Genomic DNA, 16,476 nt, shown 5'->3' with positions numbered 1-16,476 from the left:
ATAAGGAGCTATACCTACCAATAGCCCCGGTACCAATTACCAAATAACCATTCAGTTGGCAGTGAAGAAATCGTTTATTATACAGGATACTCCATAGAGGAGCCTCTACAATCCTCACCCATCGGGTGCGCGGAGAAGACTGCTGGCTCATAGTCAATACAGCACATATAGACTTTCAGTTCAACACAAAATAAACTTCAAAAACTATCAAAAGAACTGAAAAAATTCAGTCAAGAGAAAATGCATCCATATTCGAAAGAAGATTTTGTATTTACAAATCATGGATCGGATGGAGATTCCACTGGAGGTACTTCGTCAGACGGCTCAGAAACAAGTTTCGATGGGTCTACACCGAGGAGAGGTCGGAACAATTTCAGATTCCAACGCCCGAGACGTGGAAATAGATGGCAAAGACCACCTTTCTACCACGGTAATCCAATACCGTATTACCCTCCCTACATGCCTCCTTTTGCCGGTTGGATGAATCCTTTTCATCCCAATGGTAACCAACAACACCAAATGGATAACCAACATATGCCAACCAATGCGAATCAACACCAGGCACAGCCTTTTTTAGGGAGAGGCCAGAACATTCCGAGAGGCAAAAAGAAAAACCTCAGGTGGCAAGACCAACAGCCCAGTGTACAAACAAAGAGCATGGCGTCAGCTCAACCGGGCCCGAGCAAGAAGACACACTGATTGTGAACCTGACTTCTCTAACCCTGACGGAGGACCAGAAAAATGTCCTCAATAAAGGACTTGGTTTTGTTCCCACACCCACAACTGATCGGTTTAAGCTCAAATGTGAAGTCTCCGAATTCTGCAGGACTCTGAAACTAAAAGCATTTTTCAGTAACTCTCCCAACCAAGGGATAGAGGGAGATACAAATCTGAGGAGAAAATCCAAGTTCTGCCCACCAACCACAACGGTGCCTATTGAAATCCAGGCATTCGAACAAGCAGTAATGAAAGGGATAGATGAAATAGATAACAAGAAAAACATCTATCACAATATGACAAAAAAAGAAAAACAAGCTCTATCCGAGCTCAGAGACAATGAAGAAATTATCATCAAGCCCGCAGACAAGGGGGGCGGGGTAGTAATCCTCACAAAAGAAGGTTATAACGAACAATGTCTAGCTCTCCTGACGAATGAAACCTTCTATAAACATCTCGACTCTGACCCCACTGAGAGATTGACCAACACGATTGCTATAATGGTGCATGAGGCAGAAGCGAACAGTTGGATATCAAAAAAAGAGGCAGAATATCTTACACCCAAGAATCCCAAAACACCTTTCTTTTACTCACTGCCAAAAACTCACAAAAATAGACTCCCTCCTCCAGGACGCCCGATAGTCTCGGGAATTGGGTCTTTATTGGAGCCATTATCCAAATTCGCAGACGAATATCTGAAACCCCTGGTCCAGAAGACTCCCACATATCTCAAGGACACGAGAGACCTCCTGGGCCAGATAACGAATGTGGAATACGACCAAGACAGCATGCTACTAGTGGGACTGGATGTGGAATCCCTTTACACCAGTCTACCACAAGAAGACACCCTCAAGATGTTGGAGGACCTTCTTTTCATGCAAGATTGGAAACACAAGACCCCCCGCCACTTCATTCTGGAATGTTGCAGACTGGCATTACAAGAAAACTACTTTGAGTACAATGGACAACTATTTCTCCAATGCCATGGGACCTCCATGGGGAGTGCGTTTGCGCCCTCAGTAGCGGGGCTCTATGTGAGCCGCTTAGAAGAGGAATGCATCCTGAATAACACTAACCCCTACGTTTCCAATATCAAATATTGGAAACGCTATATTGACGATGTCATACTCATATGGGACACACAATCGGATCTCACCATCTTCATAGACTGGCTTAATGGCAGAGACCCTTGGCTGAAATTCACCTTTACATCCAGCAGAACAACAATCGATTTCTTGGACTTGACCATTTTTTCCGAGAATGGAAAACTAGAAACTAAGACCTATACGAAGCCCACGGCCAAGAACTGCCTACTGTCATACTACAGTTACCACCCGCGGCCGTTACGAGACAACCTTCCGTACAGCCAATTTCTCAGACACAAACGTAACTGCAGCAAAACAGCGGATTACAAGAAACAAGCCGAGGAACTCAGTCGCAAATTAAAGAAAAGAAACTACACACCGGCAATAATAAAGAAGTGCGAGAAACGAGCAAAACACCAGCCGAGAGAATGCCTCCTACAAAGCACCACTAAAGAACCGGTGAAAGATCTCGTGACTTGTGTAACAACTTTCTGCCCTGCCACCTATGAAGTCCAAAAACTTATAAAGAAAAAATGGCAAATACTCACCTCTGGAAACTTGAATTGGCCTAAACCAAGGTTTGCAAATAGAAGAACTAAAAACATAAAAGACGTTCTTGTCCACACTAGACCGAAAAAATCTTTACCTAGGTCAAACATCAGAGATATTAATATGATGTCAGTCACTGGACATTACCCTTGTGGCACATGCGGGGTCTGCAAATTTACCACCAGCACTAAAACCCTTCAATTGAATGACAACCTACTCTGGACCCAAAGGAGTCATACGAATTGCAATTCCACACATGTGATTTACCTAATCACATGCCCCTGTCAAAAACAATACATCGGCATGACCTGCCGCAAAGTCAAACTCCGTATAGGAGAACACCGGAGCAATGTGAGGCTGAAAAAGAACACAACCAAACTGTGTGCCCACTTTGTAGAAGCTGGCCATACGTGCGATGAACTAAAATGGACAGTTCTGGAAATACTAGATTTCAAAGACCAAAATGCTGAGCAAGTCCTGCTTAACAAAGAACAGAGATGGGTCGATCGCTTGAGAACCGACGTAGTAGGTATGAATGACCACATTCCATGGCATCAGTTCTGTTAATCCTGCCATCCAATGGAGTGATAACCATATGGACCGAATCAGTATATCCATAGGATACCGTAATACTTCACCAGCGATTCCACCATCTTACGGTGCCGTTTCAATTTCTAGACATTAGTCCTTTGTTAGTGTCTGTGACCAGTATATAAGCACAGAGAGTTAAGACCCACCCTTAACTGGGGGCAGAGTCAGCACTAGGCACGAAATCCGCGCCGCATGGGTAAGAATGGCGTTTCCTGATATTTCCTGCAGCAATCAGGTAAGAACGCCCCTGCTAATAACCATAGACCCTCTGTTGTCTCCCACTCAGTAATACTCCAGGAGCGACTCCCAGTCCCTGTTGATGTCAAAAAACTCAACTAACAAGGTAATACATTAATGAATGTATGGGTATCCTTTGGATACGTTACGCACGGCAGGTAAAATCAATCACTGATTGCCTGATGTATGGTGTAGTTACAGAGCAGCGACTTTGATCATGATCACCACCCAATGTTCTGTTCCCAACACGGTCATCATATAAAGACTTCTGCATGACAACCGTCTTTAAGACATTGATCAATTGACGGCCATTTGGCTGGATCCCACTCCCCCCTCTTAGACCTTTCGTTTCTCCATTTTTACCTCTTTCCTAGATTACTTCTACAATAAGGGTAGTCTTGTATAGCGTAAATCATGCTTTGTACATAATGTGTGCTCTAGAATGCCATACCTCACATACAAGCCAACTTATACTTTGCTTGTTGGTTCCTTTTTTCCTTTTTCTTGAATACAGCTTGGAAATTCCAAATCATCAATTACTCGAACCACACAACAATTGTGTGTGCTCTCCTTTTTTTGTATATTTGTTATGTGTCCTTGTCCTGACGAAAGCTCCCCTGACCCTGTAGGGCCCCGAGAGCTGAAACATGTCGACACCCTTTTGTAAAAATGATATGGTAGTTCCATAACTCGACTACCTGTATATCACAATGGTTTTAAGTATAGTGATTAGTCTCTTGTTTTGAAATTAAAGTTTATATTTTTTGACCTAGTCATTATTTTTAAATTTTTCAAAACCCACTTTTTATTTCTGGACACTTCTGTAAATTCCAGAAGTAGCCTCTGGTGAGGCAGGCATCCTGCACGTTAATCGTTGACCCTATGACTATGCCATGACTCCTGACGGGGCGGAAAAAAGATATACCGCTACGATAAAATTCCAGGAAGTCTATGAGGGTTCTCGATAAAAAACGATTTGGTTTTTGCAGAAACTAGTGTCCATTCTCTTTTTGATTACCAGTTACTCATACAGGGGAACCGAATGGACTCCGTATCCTCTTCCCTCCCTTTTTGATATCTAAACTTAGGGCATGTATGTCTGCCACATGGCACCCAAGCCTGTTTTGGGGGTGCCAGAGGGTGTCAAAGTGACACCCCCTGCACCCTTGTGAAAATCGGTATTTATCGATTCGAATTGGTAATGCCCATTCATTCCTACGGGCTTCAAAGCCCATAGGAATGAATGGGCATTACCGATTCGGTATTTACCGAATCTGTAAATACCGAATTCTTCCGAATCAGTATTCCAGCACGAATCTATGACATAATATCGACAGACAGAATATCTACATACAAAAATATCGAAGTAATATCTACATAATGGTAAGTACAAAAATATCGAAAAAATAATATCGTAGTACAAAAATATCGAAATTAAAAATATCGTTTTTTTAAATGTATTAATAATAATTTAAAATTCATTTAAAAATACATATAATTTTACAAATATTAAATAAAAACATTAAAACATATTTAAAAAATTATAACTAATACATATACATTTAAAATAAATTTAAAATTCTACATATACATTTATAAATATACTTACTCCACATATTACAACAGTAGAAAAAGCGTTGGATAGCGTAGGGGTTTAAATTACTATTCCCACTCCAGAGAGTGCAACAGTAGGGAAAGCGTTGGATAGCGTAGGGCTTTAAATTACTATTCCCATTCCAGACAGTGCAACAGTAGGGAAAGCGTTGGATAGCATAGGGGTAAAAATTACTATTCCCACTCCAGAGGGTGCAACAGTAGGGAAAGTGTTGGATAGCGTAGGGGTTTAAATTACTATTCCCACTCCAGAGAGTGCAACAGTAGGGAAAGTGTTGGATAGCGTAGGGGTTTAAATTACTATTCCCACTCCAGAGGGTGCAACAGTAGGGAAAGCGTTGGATAGTGTAGGGGTAAAAATTACTATTCCCACTCCAGAGGGTGCAACAGTAGGGAAAGCGTTGGATAGCGTAGGGGTTAAAATTACTATTCCCACTCCAGAGGGTGCAACAGTAGGGAAAGCGTTGGATAGCGTAGGGGTTAAAATTACTATTCCCACTCCAGAGGGTGCAACAGTAGGGAAAGCGTTGGATAGTGTAGGGGTAAAATTTACTATTCCCACTCCAGAGGGTGCAACAGTAGGGAAAGCGTTGGATAGCGTAGGGGTAAAAATTACTATTCCCACTCCAGAGGGTGCAACAGTAGGGAAAGCTTGGATAGCGTAGGGGTAACATTTACTATTCCCACTCCAGAGAGTGCAACAGTAGGGAAAGTGTTGGATAGCGTAGGGGTTTAAATTACTATTCCCACTCCAGAGGGTGCAACAGTAGATAAAGCGCTGGATAGCGTAGGCGTAAAAATTACTATTCCCACTCCAGAGGGTGCAACAGTAGGGAAAGCGTTGGATAGCGTAGGGGTAAAATTTACTATTCCCACTCCAGAGGGTGCAACTGTAGGGAAAGCGTTGGATAGCGTAGAGGTAAAAATTACTATTCCCACTCCAGAGGGTGCAAAAGAAGGGAAAGCGTTGGATAGCGTAGGGGTAAAAATTACTACTCCCACTCCAGAGGGTGCAACAGTAGGGAAAGCGTTGGATAGCGTAGGGGTAAAAATTACTATTCCCACTCCATAGGGTGCAAAAGTAGGGAAAGCGTTGGATTGCGTAGGGTTTAAATTACTTCCCACACTACTCCCCCTGTAACACACAACACACTAAACATTAAAAAAAACCACTATTAATAAAAGTTTCAATTAATCAATTAATAACAATAAATATTATTAATTTGATGTAAGTATAAATGAACTAATTAACACTTATTAATTACCAATTAATTAACAATAAATACCAATAAATAAATACAATCTCTTTAAGTAATTACATGTAATTATATAACACCCTATTCCCCTATAAACACACAACCCACTACACATAAATAAATCACATCATTTAATCACTTAATAATTATTAAGTATCAATTAATTATTAATTAACAATAACAAAAAAATATAAATTAAAAATATTAACACATTAACTCTAAATAATGTAATTTACTACTTAATATTATTTAATTACAAATTAATAATTAATTAACAATAACACTAAATTAAATATACTAGCACAATAAATCTAATTATTTAATTACCTATTTAATATTAATTAATTACCAATTAATTATTAATTAACAATAACAATAAATTAAATATCTTAGCACAATAAATCTAATTAATTTAATTAACTAATTAATATTAATTAATTACCAATTAATTATTAATTAACAATAACACTAAATTAAATATATTAGCACATTAAATCTAATTAATGTAAGTAACTAATTAGTCTTAATTAATTACCAATTAATTATTAATTAAAAATATTTACAAATATATATTAATTCATTAATTATTATTAAATTACTTCCCACCCTATTCCCCTATAAACCCACAACCCGCTCCAATACTAAAACGCAAAATGTAAACAAAATTACCAATTTTCAAACATACATTTCTAAACATATTTAGCAAACATATAAACAACATAATAAAATACATAACACTAAACAACAAAATTTCGATATTACTAACATACATACCTTAATATCGATATTCTGTCTATCGATATTATGGCACATCGATATACTATACCATCGATATTAAAACATCGATATTATTGTATATCGATATTTTAATTTCGATATTTTGTCTGACTACCTTCCAGCACATCTGGAATACCTACATATCCACCCCTTAGATTTACCGATTTTTAATTACCGAATCTGTAAAATTCGGTAATTAAAAATCGGTAAATCTATTTTACCTACATCTGGCCCATAGATCCCAATCTAATGACCAGGTTGGAATTTAAATAACTATTTTGAAAATGACACTTTTAGAAAGTTTAACTTATTCTGCACATAGCCTTTCAGAGTTAATCCTCAACTGTCACTTGCCAGGCTGCTGTATGGTGTGAATAGCTCCAGGAAATGGAACAAAAGTGCCTTGTCTGGGAAGAGGTGTGACCTCCTCCTGGCAGGATGGGCTGGGGTAGTTGCGCCTACTAAATGGACAAGCTTCAAAGGAGCATCCCCTGTCACAGGCAGATATAACTCACACCTAGTCCTTCCCCTTGACATTGTCCAAGTAGCCAAAGTGGCACCAATCCCAGTATATTTTGAAACAGTGATATTGTTTGACCCTCTTTCCACAGATAAAGATTAAAGTATAGAGAATTTATTTTTAAACTCCTGTTTGTCAGCAATCCTTGCTTTCAATTAAAATGTGATCTTCAATTTTAAGTGTGAAATGTTTTAAACATTTTTTAAACCAATATTTATTTCTAAATGGCTACTTGTAAATATATTGCTGTTAGCCATCACCTTTCTTTGCAACTTTTAGACAAATTGTCCCTGTAGCTCTGCACATAAAGCTGCATGCTAAGTAAGGGCGCAACGTTGTTGTCTTGGAGAATACAACTAAACCAGATAGGAAAATCTTGCAAAAATATAAAAAATGGAAACTTGAGAGATTCTCAGTGTGATTAGAATGTTGGTATATCCATCATGTTTGTTATTAAATATCTTGTTCTGCAGAGACAAAATATTCGTCTTTATTTTTAAAACATTGTTCAGACATACACATTTGTATGTGTTTGTTTAGTTTTTAAAAGGCTGGGTCGGAGATAAAATTGAGGGGGCTCAGTTGATTTCTCAATTATGTCTTTTATTGAAGTTATAGGACACTGAAATAATTGTAAACTCAAAAGAAACTTCTTCCAGAAGTAACCATCATCTTCTTGTATTCTCTTTAGGGCAATCAGCAAAGTTGGATGTCCCAGGAGTCTCAGAAAAAAAGAGAAAAGGCAAGCAAGCAGTAAGTATTAGTCCAAATTTTAGAGTATTTCTTCCAGTTCCCCACACCTCTAATGAGAATATTAGGTGAGGAAATGTATCCTCCGGAAGGGAAATATACCCAGGTTTATATGATATTTCCCCGTTTAGTGTGTATTCTTTTAGCCTTGCATGAGAAAAGAAGAGAAGAAACAAAAAAAAAGGTGTCCAAAAGGAGAAAAGTAGAGATAATGAAGGGAAGTGATATCGAAGTTTTAGGGAAAAGAGAAAGCAAAATTTGAGGAGAAAATGTCTTCCCTGATTTCCTGTTTCAGAGCTGGTAGTTTGCCAAGGTTTTAAGGTACTGGTAGTTTTTGGTTTAGGAGTGCAAGTGATTTTTTAGGTCTGGGCGCCTTTCTTTTTCCTGTTCAGTATAGGCGTGATGTGTCCTTTACCACTCTGCAGCCATCCTCCAGCTAGATTCAGGTCCCCGACACTTACCCGCTCAGCTGCAACTCCCCAGAGTTCAGTTGGGATAACACTGCCTATACTCCAGTATCTGAAGCATCAGCATGAACGATGAAGGGGTTATTATAGTTAGAACTAGTAAGAACTGGTTCTCACACCAGTGCCTGTTTGAGAGTATTGTAAGCATTAATTAGAAGAGGGGAGCACTGTTTTAACTTGTTTTCTGTCCTAGAGGATATTTTTTAACAGGTTTGTCAACGTAGTGGTTATTTGAGAAAACTTTGGTATGAAACACCTATAGTAACCTATTAGACCAAAGAAAGCTCTCAATTCTCTTTTTGTCTTTGGCATAGGAATCTTGGAGATGGCAGTTACTTTTTCAGCTTGTGGAGGTATATGTCCCCCACCTAAGGAATACCCCCAGAATTTGTCTGTTTCTGCCTCCAATAAGGTCTTCTTCGGGTAGACTTTCAGTCCATATGACTTGAGGGAATCCATGCCAGCCTGCATGTGGTTTAAATATTGGCTCCATTTGCAGCTATGTATAATGATCCCATCAATATATGCTGCAGAATATTCCACATGGGAAGGAAGGACCATATTCATGAGCCGTTGGAAAGTGGTGGGCATGCCACGCAGTCCCAAAGGGCAAGACGGTAAACTGATATAGATCTTCAGGAGTGGAGAAGGCCATTTTCTCTTTGTCCTGTGGTCGAAGAGGTACCTGCCAGTAACCTTTACACAAGTTAAGAGTACTGATATATCACGCCTCTCACAACCATTACACCTTTTCATCAGCCCTAGAAAGAGGATAGGCATCAAATTGGGAGATCTTGTTTACTTCTTGAAAATCAATACAACACCGGACAGAACTATCCAGTTTCGGTACCATAACAATAGGGGCATTCAACTAACTGGTGGATGGCTCAATGATTACCATCTGTAACATATGTTGGACTTTGGAGGTTATCACTGCTCTACTTGCTTCTGGTATTCGGTAAGGTTTTAGCCTTACTGTTTTCCCAGGAGGAGTATGAATAGGGTGTTCTACCAGCATAGTCCTACCCGGGTTAAGGGAAAAAACTTCAGCTCTGGGTTGTAAGAATGCTATCAATTCCAGTTTAAGAGAGATGTCGTGATCAGGATCTATACTAGATAGAATGAGGGGTGTATTTCCATTATCATTGCTTTTTCCTGTTAACACTGGGAAGGGCCCTTCCCATTTCTCTTTTTAAAATTAATTATTTTTATTAAACATACAAACATCCCATCATCACAATCAATGATCACAGTTGGTGTCTTTTTCAGTTCCCAGAGCAGGCTACAGTATTTAACCCCTTAAGTGCTGCCGTCGGCCAACGGTCGTCGCGAGCACTACCTTGCCAGTACTGCGCACAACCGTTGGCCGACGGGCCAGCATTCGTTCTTCGAACGTTCAGCACTGGGCGCTGAACGTTCGACGCTCCTATGAGGTTAAACATTTGTTTTTATTGTTTTATCATTTATACAATAGTACAAGCAAGTGGTTCCATCACGTGATATATATCAGAGCATGATCAGACACGGTATAAAGAATGAATCCGCAGTTGATAATTGCAGTAGAAGCACATAAACGTAGCGAAGACATTAACAGTAAGTCCCATCCAACCAACCTCCCCTATCCCACATGGAGGCATGTTGAAAATTGCAAACAGCAGATATCGACACAACACAGTGATACCCATGGTACATGTTTTCCAATAAACCATAGAGTGCAGGCACATTAGGGAGGCTGTGAACAGGAGTCCTCAGTGGGTGTAATTGGATGTTCTATGAGGTACATGGTAAGGGGGTCCCAGATGTCCCGTGGCCAGGACAGGAGGGGAAGGAGTTCGGATTAGGTATGTAATTGTTCCTGCTAAAGTCGTGGTAAAAGTTTGCAAGGTAAGTGACTCTTCTCTACCCTACCCTAAACACTAATATAGTACCCCTACACAACCCTCCCCCGACCCCCAGTCCAATCCCTACAATAACGCTACACTACCCTGCACGACCCCCTTGACACTACTCTAAAACACTACACTACACAAACACAACCCAAAAACACTACACTACAAAACCACTACAACACTACCCTAAACCCTAAAACACGACACAAACACTACCCTAAACCGTAAAACACTACACTACACAAACACAACCCTAAAACACTACACAAACACTACAACACTACCCTAAACCCTAAAACACTACACAAACACTACAACACTACCATAAACCCTAAAACACTACACTACACAAACACTACAACACTACCCAAACCCCTAATACACTACACTACACAAACATTACAACACTATCCTAAACCCTAACACACTACACAAACACTACACTACCCTAAACCCTAATACACTACACTACACTACACAAACACTACCCTAAACCCCAAAACACTACACTACACAAACACTACAACACTACCCTAAACCCTAAAACATTACACTACACAAACACTACAACACTACGCTAAATCTCAAACCACTACACAAACACTGCAACACTACCCTAAATCCTAATACACTACACAAACACTACAACACTACATTAAAACCTAAAACACTACACAAACACTACAACACTACCCTGAACCCTAAAACACTACACAAACACTACACTAAAACACTACCCAAAACCCTTATACACTACACTACACAAACACTACAACACTACCATAAAACCTAAAACACTACAAAGACACTACAACACTGCCTTGAACCCTAGTACACTACACTACACAAACACTGCCCTAAACCCTAAAACACTACACTACACAAACACTACAACACGACCCTAAAACCTAAAACACCACACAAACACTACAACACTACCCTAAAACCTAAAACACTACACCACAACACTACATTAAAACCTAAAACACTACACAAACACTACAACGCTACCCTAAACCCTAAAACACTACACAACCACTACAACACTACCCTAAACCACTACACTACACAAACACTACAACACTACACTAAACCCTAAACCACTACACTACACAAACACTACAACACTACACTAAACCCTAAACCACTACACAAACACTACTCCCACCCCCACACTACCCTAAACCCTAAGACACTACAAAACTACCCTAAACCGCTACCCATATTGCTCCCACCCGTACACTACCCCTAACCCTAAAACACGACACCTACACTACCCAAACACCACTAACCCTAAAACACTACAACACTACCCTAAACCACTACCCACACTACTCTCACCCCTACACTACCCTAAACCCTAAGACACTACAACACTACCCTAAACCACTACACACACTACTCCCACCACTACATTACCCTAAACCCTAAGACACTACAACACTACCCTAAACCACTACCCACACTACTCCCACCCCTACACTACCCTTGGTCTTAACCCTAAAACACTACAACACTAAAACACTACCCTAAACCACTACTCACATTGCTCCCACCCCCACTCCACTCCAAGCACAATCAACCTTGCCTCTCTTTCCAGTCGTTCCTCTCCAGCATCGCTGGTTCCTGCTTCACGTCCGGTGCACGTTGTTGTGAGGAAACAGCCTCAGTTTCCTCACAATGAGGTGCATCTGCAGTACATCACATGCGTTGTAACAGCGCATGCGATGTAATGGTATGCATAGAAATGGCTACACATAGTTACATTGCATGCATTGTAACGCATGCGATGTAACAACAAAGAGTGGTAAAAACCGCGTTGTGATTGCTGTCCCCCGCCTTAATACAATTGCGACATATCGCGAAATTTACCATTTAAGTAGAGGTCTCCCTAACAAGTGATTCTGAACTTGGTTTTGGTCTTAGCAAATATTCCCTCCTGACGAACCAGCATTTTTGGATGATACGTAAGTGGAAGCAGCGGAGAGTAAAGCACAGGTGACTTGAGTATGCGAGTAAGGCATTGCCATGCTTTAACTGTACAATCCACTGAGGTCGGACCCGCTGGTCGAGTCTCAGGAACAGCCAGAATTGACCCCGTCAGGTGGGATAGGATTTGCCAGCCAGTGTTCTGTTGCGACTTGGGGTGTATATCTGGGGGGGTGGAACCAGTAGTGGGCAAAATGTGCCTGGGCACACAAATAGTACAATTCAAAATTAGGTACATAAAACCCTCCCTAGGAATAGGTGCGAATGAGAGTGTTCCATTGTAATGGGGGTTGCTTACAGCTCCAAACCAGTCTTATGAGCTCCGATCGTAGCATAGTGAAAAAGTGTCTGGAAGGATAAAGTGGTATGTTTAAGAAAAAATATAAAATCTTAGGGAGGACAACCATTTTTATAAGCGAAATGCGCCCGCAATGGTGAGGGGCAGGGCGATCCACGGACTGATACTGCTCGTTATATGTTCAAGAGTGCAGCTATAGTTATGACGCAATAGTTCCTCGCGATCATTAGTGACATGTACCCCCAGGTATTTTGCCTCCTCAGTACACCCCTCAAAAGGGAAGTCCGTAAGGAATGCCATTGTCGCCAGAGTGAGCGAGAAGAGTTGAGATTTTGTCCAGTTAATGTGTATGCCCGATAGTCCGCTGAATCTCACAAATTTTCATAGGAGCGGATTGAGATTTTGGATCGGGTTCTTCACATATAAAGTGACTTCGTCCGCATAAAGAGAAATTAATATGGGACGGAGAAAGCATCAAAGCCTTTACTTGATGGTGCTGCCTGAGTTTCGCTGCAGGGGCTCTATCGCAAGGGCGAATAGAAGAGGGGAGAGGGGGCAGCCTTGGCGGGTGCCCCTTGTGAGCAGGACAGAAGAGGAAGTGTGGCCATTAACTCTCACCCGTGCTGTCGGAGAGGCATAGAAAAGACTGATCCATGAGACAAACCTGACAGGGAGACCCATACCCTGAAGTATGGTGAAAAGATAATCCCACTCGACTGAGTCAAAGGCTTTTGTGGCGTCTAAAAAGACTGCCATGAGTGCGAGTTGAGGATTAACGTTGTGCATAATGGAGAATAGTGTGTGCAGGTTATGGGAGGTCGTCCTTCCGGGAATAAAACTGGCCTGATCAGGTAGCACCAACTTCTCCATTAAAAGACTGAGACGGTTCACCAAAGGTTTTGCTAGGATCTTTGTATCCATAGTAATAAGAGAGCGAGGCCTGTATGAATCGCAGTGATCCGCAGGCTTGCCGGGCTTCAGGAGGGAAATGATAAGCGCCACCCTCATAGAATCTGGAATAATTTGAGCCTTCTGAGCTTCCAGATATACTTCCCATAACACTGGGATCAACTGATCTATATAGGACTTATAGAAGTCAACAGGAAGGCCATGGGAGCCCGGGGCTTTCCCCTATTTCATTTTCATAATCACCTGGCGAAACTCATCTTTCTATTTTTTTACAGTTCTTTTTATTAAAACAAAGCATCAGATAATTGAACACAGTACAGTAGGATCATGCCACAATCAATACAACACCTTTGGGGGTGCAGGAGACCAGAGAACATACATAGCAGAAACCTTATGAGGAGGAAGGTACATCAAAGACAGCATCCCTAGGTGGCACACAGATATCACCCCTATATCTATTCCATTGTCCCCATACTAAGGCCCACTTTCGAGGGCGACCTCTTGCCACAAAAACAGTCTTCTCCCGGAACATACTCCAATCTCAGTTGTTTTTCCCATTCTCAAGGGTGGGGGCTGGTCGGAACCCCACTGCTGGGCAATATTCCTTTTTGCTAAAGTAAAGCTTAATGTGGCCCACTGTATCTGCGCAGAATTAAGGTCCGTAGGTTCCCAAATGTTAAGGAGGCATCTCCTCGCCTCTGGCAGTAAGGAGACTCCCAGGACCTCGTGCATGGTATTGTGAATCCCCTGCCAATATTCTGCGATATATCGACACTCCCAGATGATATGGAAGAATGTCCCCACCACACCACACTTCCTTCTGCACAATCCAGAATCATACAACCCCATCTATACAAGATGGGGCCCGTGACATAAACCGTGTGTAGTATTTTTAACTGAACCAATCGCAGCCGTGCAGGAATGGCAACCTCCCGTGGAGAGGACACAGCAGATTGCCAGTCCTCATCATCCAGCTCTATGCCGTCTCCACCCACTTTTCCCTTAGCTCCCTAAGTAGATCCGCCCTGTGATTAATTAGTTTCTTGTAGATCAGGGAAATCGCTTTTTCGGAGAGGTGGTCGTCCAAGATTCTATTCTCAAGAGGCGAGGCCTCCGGTGGATCTGCATCCTCGGGTAGGGTCGCCTGTAAAGAGTGCCGAATCTGAGCGTAGCGAAAATACTCAGAACTCTCCAACTGAAATTCAGCCTGCATCTCCTCAAAGGTTTTAATCCTCCCCTTGCCCCAGATGTCCTTAATGGTAGAGATCCCTATCAGATCCCACTTATCAAACCCTCTTGTATTCCAAAGCTTACCCAACCTCTCTGAATCAAAAAGCGGGGTAGCTAGTGTAAGTTTGTCCTTCCATACCAAAGAACCAATGGCATCATGCCAGATCCGTACAGCATGCTTAGTCGGCCCAGTCAAGTCGAGCTTTGTTGATTTAGAATATAGCGCCCTATTGTAACTACCTCCAGGAAGGAGCCACATATCCATAGCGTAGCCGGGATCAGCTACAGGGCCATAAATCCTGTGATTGATTGCTGCTAGCTGAGATGCCCAATAGTATCGTTTGATATCTGGGAGGGCTATGCCTCCATCATACAAGGGGAGCGTCAGCTTAGTTAAAGCGATACGGGGTCTACCTTCCCATAGAAGACTACGCTGCAACCCTTCCACCTCACGAAAAAAAACGACCGGAACTACATCTACGGTATTCTGAAGGGCGTAAAGGAACCGAGGCAGAGACATCATTTTTAAAAAGGGCTGCTCGTCCCAACAGGGAGAGTGGGAGTTTCCTCCAATTAGCAATGTCACTCCTAAGTCTCTGCAAAGGGGAATGAGATTTTGGGCATATCGGATTGCTGGGTCGAGAGAAATAAAAATCCCCAGATATTTAAACCCGACCACGTTTATTTGAATGGGACAGTTTTGCGGAGGGAACGGGGGCTCCCCTTTAAGGACAAATAAAAAAGATCTCCCCCAGTTAATGGAAAGCCCGGAATTCCTACCGAAGGAAACCAGAACGTCGCACACGACAATGAGGGACTTACGTGGCGAGGTAAAATATCATCTGCATACAAGGAAATTCGGTCCTCCCAATCAGGGGACCACCGAATGCCCCGGATTGATGGCTCCCAGTGCAACCAAGCCACCAGTGGCTCCAGGGACAGTAAAAAAAGAAGAGGAGACAGAGGGCAGCCCTGCCGCGTACCCCGACCAAGACCAAAGGGCACTGAAACCCAGTTATTGATGACGATTTGGGCGAGTGGTTCACTGTACAGTAGGCGCACCCAACCCAGCCAATATAATCAGGGCCAAAACCGAATTTAGTAAGGACGCCCACAGATAGGACCATTCTACAGTATCAAAGGCCATGGTTGCATCCAGTGATGCAATTACAGCCGGCTCCTGCAAAGTATGTGCCCCAGCTATCACGCCGTGCAACCTACATAAATTCAGGGCAGTATTTCTGTGAGGAATAAAGCCCAACTGATCTGGGTGGATCAGTCCACTAACCACTTTCCCCAACCTATTAGAGAGAAGCTTGGCAAGAATTTTGGGTTCTGCATTCAGCAAATAAATAGGCCTATAAGAAGCACAGCTAGTCCTAGGTTTACCCTCTTTGTGGTTCACCACCACCAACGCAACTCTCTGATCACTGGGCAAGATCGTCTTCTCAGGGGCCTCAACAAACATACCTTTAAGGTAAGGAGCTAATTTATCGGGTCTGAGTTTATAAAGTACAATTGGGAGCCCATTTGGCCCCAGAGCCTTAACCGAGTTCAGGGAGCGAACAGCCGGAGCAATTTCATTAGTTGATAAGGCA

The sequence above is a fragment of the Lissotriton vulgaris genome, chromosome 12, assembly GCF_964263255.1.
Source record: "Lissotriton vulgaris chromosome 12, aLisVul1.2, whole genome shotgun sequence".
Taxonomy (NCBI): Eukaryota; Metazoa; Chordata; class Amphibia; order Caudata; family Salamandridae; genus Lissotriton; species Lissotriton vulgaris.
Note: the sequence above shows the minus strand (reverse complement) of the source record.